This window comes from Triticum dicoccoides, chromosome 7B (assembly GCF_002162155.2).
Source record: "Triticum dicoccoides isolate Atlit2015 ecotype Zavitan chromosome 7B, WEW_v2.0, whole genome shotgun sequence".
Classification (NCBI taxonomy): Eukaryota; Viridiplantae; Streptophyta; class Magnoliopsida; order Poales; family Poaceae; genus Triticum; species Triticum dicoccoides.
The window spans coordinates 597,143,821-597,151,660 of record NC_041393.1 but is presented as its reverse complement, the minus strand read 5'-3'; the positions used below and the strand labels follow the sequence as shown (position 1 = coordinate 597,151,660).

The window sequence follows — 7,840 nt, the reverse complement described above, 5'->3', positions numbered from 1 at the left end:
CGGGCCTGGTCGCTCTTATCTACTCCAGTAGTTATGCTCCTCTCTCAACTTGCGATCCTCCTGCGTTCTGGATGTGACAACGAGCACGGAATGGAAAATTTGTGTAATCACTCTATTTTAGTAGTACTTTCGATCCAAACATACTTAAATAGGGGTACTTATGCTGCATGGATATTTAGATGCACTTATGCTGCATGGAAAGTAGGAGGTGCCGTTTGAAATATTGTTCTCGAGTGTGAGTGTGACTAATCGATTGGGTTTGGCTACTCATAATGTGGACCAGGAGAAGAAAAAAACAGCATGTCCAATTTCATTGCAAATTGAAGTGCACAGTGGAGAAAACATACAAGAGAAACTGGACTGAAATTGTCGACAATTGAACAACGCAACATAGTGATCACATAGCACTCTTGAATCAGCCTAATTAAAGGCGTCCCTGCTTGATCTCAAGGGAAATTTTTGTAGTAGAAAACACAACTACATAAATATCCTAGGCAGGAACTAGGCCAAGCCTACGAGCGGGGGCGTCTCCCTCTAGTCAAAGCACTTGTTCACCACGTGCTCATTATTCACTAAGCATACCAAATTGATGATAGACTTTTGAAGTTTCAACTTATTAGAAGACACCATCCTGGATTTTCTTGAATATGACTCGAGCAGTCTGAACGAAACCCTGCATTTGATTTTTTTTTTTGGAAAAGGGGTGTAACCCCGGCCTCTGCATCAGAACGATGCATACGACCACATTTATTATAAGCAAATAAGTTCAACAAAGATCATGAAGTCTTAAACAAACGAACCACAAAACGGCTCACGAAGAGGGAAAAATAAAAGCCACAGCCGGCAGGCAAAATGAAGACAGGAAAACTAATTGCCTATCCTATTACATGACCGCCATCCAAACCGGCTGAATATAGCCCGAGCTACCATCTCCCATCGGATAGATCCAGTAACCAAATGCTCCATGACCTCCGTCTGAGTGAGTAGCGACCACATACGGATCAACATAGTGGCTCGGAAGATAACCTGCAAAAAATGAGTATTTGTTGTTCTGTTAAAAACCAAATCATTCCTGCAGTTCCAGACTGCCCATAGTAAAGCACATACTCCTACACGTACGTGTCTCGCTGTTTGGGGCTCTATCCCGTCAAGCCACGTCCGAAATAACGTGTTGATATTATTCGGAGGAGTAATATTAAAAGCAATGTGAACAGTCCGCCATAGAACCTTTGCCATCGGACAATCAAGAAAGAGGTGTTTGATGGTCTCATCGCTATCACAAAAACTATATCTCGTAGAACCAGTCCAGTTGCGCTTTGTCAAATTGTCCTTAGTTAAAATGACTTGTTTGTGTACGAACCACATAAACACTTTAACCCTCAAAGGTACTTTGACATTCTAAACATGTTTGGAACTAACTAGGAATAGAGCTAGAGTTGATCACATCTAAATACATAGGTTTAACCGTGAACTCTCCATTCCTGGTTAGCTTCCAGCTCAACGTATCCGGTCGTTGAGAAAGCTGCACATCTATTATTCTTCTCACCAAATGGAGCCAGGCTTCCCAACGTGCTCCGGCAAGTGTTCTCCTAAATTGGATATTGAGGGGAGTGGACCGAAGCACGGTAGCAACGAAAGCGTCTCTTTGTTGCACGATGCTATAAAGAAATGGCATGAGAGAATGCTTAGAGAGGCATTAATTTGACATAGATGCGCCAAAGGATCGATCACTCTGTCACCTCCTCAACATTTTGCGCAGTTCTCGCAGATGCCTCCACAATGATCAGACCATGCTCATTTGCGAACTTCCTACCTTCCTCATAGCTCACAGCACGCCTCAGAGATAGATCACATTTGTTTCCAACTAGCATTATTGTCATGTTGTCCTTTGCAAGTCGCCTCACACCCCTTAATGAGCTTGTGAGATGATTGAACGTTTCCCTCCTGAAGATCATCGTAACAGAAACACCGTGATAAAAGTTCAGGAAACCATGCACTTCATCTAACTAGGTAGCTTTTAGATTGGACAAGTACCTGGTGATGTCATAAACTAGAAGAGTTCCATCAACTTCATCGTAGTACGATCGAGTGATCGATCTGAATCTGTCTTCGCCTGGCTGTAATGTGAGATGGTCATTTGCCTTGAGAACTCAATGTGATGCTAATGTTTATGGCACGGCAAACCTTGTATACACTAGTAGAAAAAGGGTCTAATGTGCACCTCATTAGTCCCGGTTTGAAATTGAGTTGGCACTAATGTGACCATTAGTGCCGGTTCCAACGGCTAGGCGGGCTGTTCTCAGTAGTACCGGTTCATGGAGAACCTTTAGCACCGGTTCGTGCCATGAACCGGTACTAAAGAGAGTGGTGGCAGGATATTGTCAGACTGGGGCCCGTCCAGCACCTTTAGTACCGGTTCGTGGCACGAACCGGTACTACAGGTCATCCTACATATAAATCCTTCGTCCAGCTCGCTCTGTTCTCCCCCTTTCCCCCCTCCTCTCTGTTCTTCCTCTCTTCCCGTCGAGCTCATCACACATTTTGTCCAAATTTTGTCAAGATTTGAAGGCCCCCATCCATTCAAGTAATCACAAATGTTAGCAACTTTGTCCTTTCATCTCTCATTGCTAGATAGCTCTTGCAATGCTTTATATAGTGATTAATTTGGGTTTTAGTAATTTGGGAGGAATTATATGTGGTAGTTTATTTGATTTATATGCAATTTGAGCTTAAAGTAACTCTTAGTTTGCATATGTAGGTGTGGTTTACTTAGTGCCTTCCCGTCTCCGTCGTAACCACCGTCGATCGTCCGCACCGACCTGTCGCCGGCACCACCTTGTGGTGAGCCTCTTGTTCTTATCTTTTTTATATATAAAAAATCATGTTTGTGTGATTTAGATATATAGTTACTTGTATAATTATCTTACCCGTACATTGTTTGTTATACATAGTGCCATGGTTTTGATATCCGTCCCCATCGGCCCTCGTCCGTGTTATGATTCGGATGTGGTATATTATCTTTTAAAACTATTTGTTGCATTTCGTGTGTATGACAAATTCTGCCCATCAAGTTAACATAGATATTTTTATTTAGGAGGTATGTGAACCGGAAATTCCAACCGACCCTATTGTCGAGAGGTTAAATTTACTTGAAAGAGAAAACGAGTATCTGAAAGAAAAATTGAAAAGAATTGAGGGGGAGAAGATGGAATTGGAGTTGCATGTTGCCGATGTCGTTGATGATCACAAGATCAAGATGGAGAAAATACGGTTGAAGATTAGAAAGATTAGAAAATATGCCATTGATAGTGAGGCTTGGTATCATTATGCTGTTGGATCAATTGTTACCTTAGTTGCGATCTTGATCGCATTTGTTGTTGCATTTAAATGCTTTAGCTAGAGAGTTATTTGTATGTTGCATTTAAGTGTTGTATGAACTATATGTATGAACTTGTATTAATTTGGTCTATTCGTTGGTGTGTAATGAAGATGCGTCGGCAATGAATGTACGATGGCCGATGCTCTCCCCAGTTTGTTGATGGCGTGCATACTTTTCTGATTGCGGCTCAGGCAAACAAGCGGGCGGATGGTTTGATGCCTTGTCCATGTGCTGGATGTAAGAATGATTACAATTACTCTAACTCAAGAACCATTCACTTCCACCTGTTTGAGTCCTGTTTCATTCCCCACTATAATGTTTGGACCAAGCATGGAGAAAGAGGGGTTATGATGGAAGACAATGAAGAAGAAGAGGACGACGATAGCTATCCTGGCCATGGGTTCCCTGAATACGATGATACAACAATGGGGGAAGAAGCTGAGCCGGCCATGCGGGAAGAAGCTGAAGAAGAGGCATCAGATGAGCCCGCTGATGATCTAGGTCAGGCCATTGCCGATGCAAAGAGAAACTTTGCAAGTGAAAAGGAGAAGAAGAAGTTGTAGCGCATGTTAGAGGATCACAAGAAATTGTTGTACCCGAATTGCGAAGGTGACAAGAAAAAGCTGGGAACCACACTGGAATTGCTGCAATGGAAGGCAGAGAATGGTGTATCTGACAAGGGATTTGGAAAGTTGCTGGTAATGTTAAAGAATATGCTTCCAAAGGACAACGAATTGCCGGAGAGTACATACGAAGCAAATAAGGTTGTCTGCCCTCTAGGGTTAGAGGTGCAGAAGATACATGCATGCCCTAATGACTGCATCCTCTACCGTGGTGAGTACGAGGATTTGAACGCGTGCCCGGTATGCGGTGCATTGCGCTATAAGATCAGCCGCGATGACCCTGGTGATGTCGAAGGCGAGCGCCCCAGGAAGAAGATTTCTTCCAAGGTGATGTGGTATGCTCCTATAATACCACGGTTGAAACGTTTGTTCCAAAACAAAGAGCATGCCAAGGAGATGCGATGGCACAGAGAAGACCGTAAGAAAGACTGAAAGTTGAGAGTACCCGCTGGCGGGTCGCAGTGGAGAAAAATCAAGAGAAAGTACATGGAGGAGTTTGCAGGTGACCCAAGGAACGTATGGTTTGGTCTAAGCGTAGATGGCATTAATCCTTTTGGAGAGCAGAGCAACAACCATAGCATGTGGCATGTGACTCTATGTTTGTATAACCTTCCTCCTTGGTTGTGCATGAAGCGGAAGTTCATTATAATGCTAGTGCTCATCCAAGGCCCTAAGCAACCCGGCAACGACATTGATGTGTACCTAAGGCCATTAGTTGAAGAAATATTATAGCTGAGGAATGGAAAAGGTGTACGTCCGTGGGATGAGCACAAACAGGAAGAATTTGACCTAAAGGCGTTGGTGTTCGTGACCATCAATGATTGGCCCGCTCTCCGTAACCTTTCAGGACAGACAAACAAGGGATACCGCGGATGCACGCACTGTTTGGATGATACTGATAGTATATATTTGGATAGTTGTAGGAAGAATGTGTACCTGGGACATCGTCAATTTCTTCCGAGCAGGCATCCCATAAGAAAGAAAGGCAAGCATTTCAAAGGTGAGGCGGATCACCGGACGAAGCCTCGCCATCGTACTGGTGCTGATGTACATGATATGGTCAAGGATTTGAAGGTAATCTTTGGAAAGGGTCCTGGCGGACAACCTGTTCCGAAGGACGCTTATGGACGCGCACCCATGTGGAAGAAGAAATCTATATTTTGGGACCTGCCCTATTAGAAAGACCTAGAGGTCCGCTCTGCAATCACATGATGCGCGTGACGAAGAATCTTTGCGTGACCCTGCTTGGCTTCTTGGGCGTGTATGGGAAGACAAAAGATATACCAGAGGCATGGGAGGACCAGCGACGTATGCACGGAAAAGACGGCATACATCAGGGTCATGCCAGCTATGCTCTTACCAAAGAAGAGAAGGAAATCTTCTTTGAATGCCTTCTCAGTATGAAGGTACCGTCTGGCTTCTCGTTGAATATAAAGGGAATAATAACTATGGCAGAGAAAAAGTTCCAGAACCTAAAGTCTCATGACTGCAACGTGATTATGACGCAAGTGCTTCCAGTTTCATTGAGGGGGCTTCTACCGAAAAATGTTCGGTTAGCCATCGTGAAGCTATGTGCATTCCTGAATGCAATCTCTTAGAAGGTAATCGATCCAGAAATCATACCAAGGTTACAGAATGATTTGGTGCAATGTCTTGTCAGTTTCGAGTTGGTGTTCCCACCATCCTTCTTCAACATCATGACGCACATCCTAGTTCACCTTTGCAAAGAGATTAACGTTTTGGGTCCTGTATTTCTACACAATATGTTCCCCTTTGAGAGGTTCATGGGAGTCTTGAAGAAATATGTCATAACCGTGCTAGGCCAGAAGGAAGCATCTCGAAGGGCCATGAAAATGAGGAGGTCATTGAGTTTTGTATTGACTTTATTCCTGACCTTAAGCTAATTGGTGTTCCTGAATCACGGCATAAGGGTAGACGGGATGGAAAAGGCACGCTAGGAGGGGATCAAATAATATGTATGGACGGGCATTCTCTCACTGAAGCACACTACACAGTTCTACATAATTCTGCCTTGGTGGCTCCGTATATGGAGGAACACAAGAATTTTCTACACTCCAAACACCCGGAGCAGTCTGACGACTGGATTACATGTGAACAAACGGGGACTTTCGCCGGTTGGTTGCAGACACGTGTCATGCATGATAACGACATTGAAGATGACCTGTACTTGCTGTCCCAATCATCTTTGAATAAAATGAATTTCAAAGGGTACGAGATAAATGGGAATACATTTTACACGACCGCCCAAGATAAGAAGAGCACCAACTAAAACAGTGGTGTCCGCTTTGATGCAACAACCAACACGGGAAAGGAAACATATTATGGTTACATAGAGGACATATGGGAAATTAACTATGGAGGTGATTTGAAGGTCCCTTTGTTTCGTTGCAAATGGGTCAATATGACACGAGGCGGGATAACGGAAGACCCGCAGTACGGAATGACAACAATGGATCTCAACAATCTTGCGTATGTAGACGAACCATTGGTCCTAGCCAATGATGTGGCACATGTTTTCTATGTGAAAGACATGTCTACCAGGCCGAGAAAAAGAAAAGATAAGAAAGTGAATGCATCATACGATGAGCCAAAGCGCCACATAGTTCTTTCAGGGAAAAGAAACATCGTGGGAGTGGATGACAAGATAGACATATCAGAAGATTATGAAAAGTTTGATGAAATTGCTCCATTCACAGTGAATATTGATCCGAGCATCCAGTTAAATGATGAAGATTGTCCATGGTTACGGCGCAAAGGGACATACGCGAAGAAAAAGTTTCACACCCAAAGATCCCACTCTGGGATGTGATAGGCTTCACCGTCATCACTTTCTTATGTAGTGACTTTCCGGACTTATATATTTGGAAAGTGCCGCTTCGAACAAACCGGAGGGAATCTTCGTAATAGTTAGGGTACTTATGTGTTTTGGTATTTGAAATGCGAAGAAATTTTATGTGCAAAAGCTGGATGCACTTCGTCTACAAATTAGTTCGTCAAATAATTCAAATTTAAAAACTACTGGCATTAACATAAAGTTTGTAATTTTTTGTACCTAAAGAAAAAATATTCAGAAATAAATAAAGTAGAAAAAAAACTAATTTTTTTGAGACAAAAACTAAATAAAAGCGCCCACCTACTAGGCCACAATGGCCTGCATACGACTAGTAACCCAACCTGTAGTTGGGCCGGGATGCAGGCCCGCAAGGCCTAGTAGGCCCACAGGTCAGAGAGGCAGAGTTAGGCCCAGAAGCCTTCTATAGAGAGGAGTTCGAGAGAGGAGCCGCGCCGGGGCTTTTAAATAGGTGCGGGCGCCCCTCGGCTAGCGAGGTGGGACTAAACTTGCCCGCACCGCACCTACGCCAGCGCACCCCCTTTATTACTGGGTCGTGGCTCCAACCGGTACTAAGGGGGGGGGGGCTTTAGTACCGATTGTGGCCACCACCCGGTACTAAAGGGGGCGCGCTTTCCGCCGCTTCGCCTGGCCAAAATAGACCTTTTGTACCGGTTAGTGGCTCCAACCAGTACTAAAGGTAGGTTCTATATAAGAAAACGCTTCAAAAAAATTGTCAGTTCGTTCTCGCTCTGCTTCTTCTCCTCTGCCCCATTGCCGCCGCCCCTCGTCGCTGCCCCCGTCGTCGTCCCCGTCACCGTCGCTGCCGCCCCCGTCGCCGTCCCCGTCGCCGTCCGCCTTCGTCGCTGCCGCCGCCATCCCCGTCCCCATCGCCGTCCCCTCTGCCTCGCCGTCCCATCGCCTCGCCGTCCCATTGCCTCTCCGTCGCCGTCGCCCGCACTGTGAGCCCCTCGCCCCGGCCCCTCT

General features: G+C 44.9%; 1 pseudogene; it reads right to left on the bottom strand.

Moving 5' to 3' along the window:
• Positions 1-616: 616 nt before the first annotated feature.
• Positions 617-7,840, bottom strand: part of LOC119341457 — a 48,204-nt pseudogene continuing 40,980 nt past the window's right edge.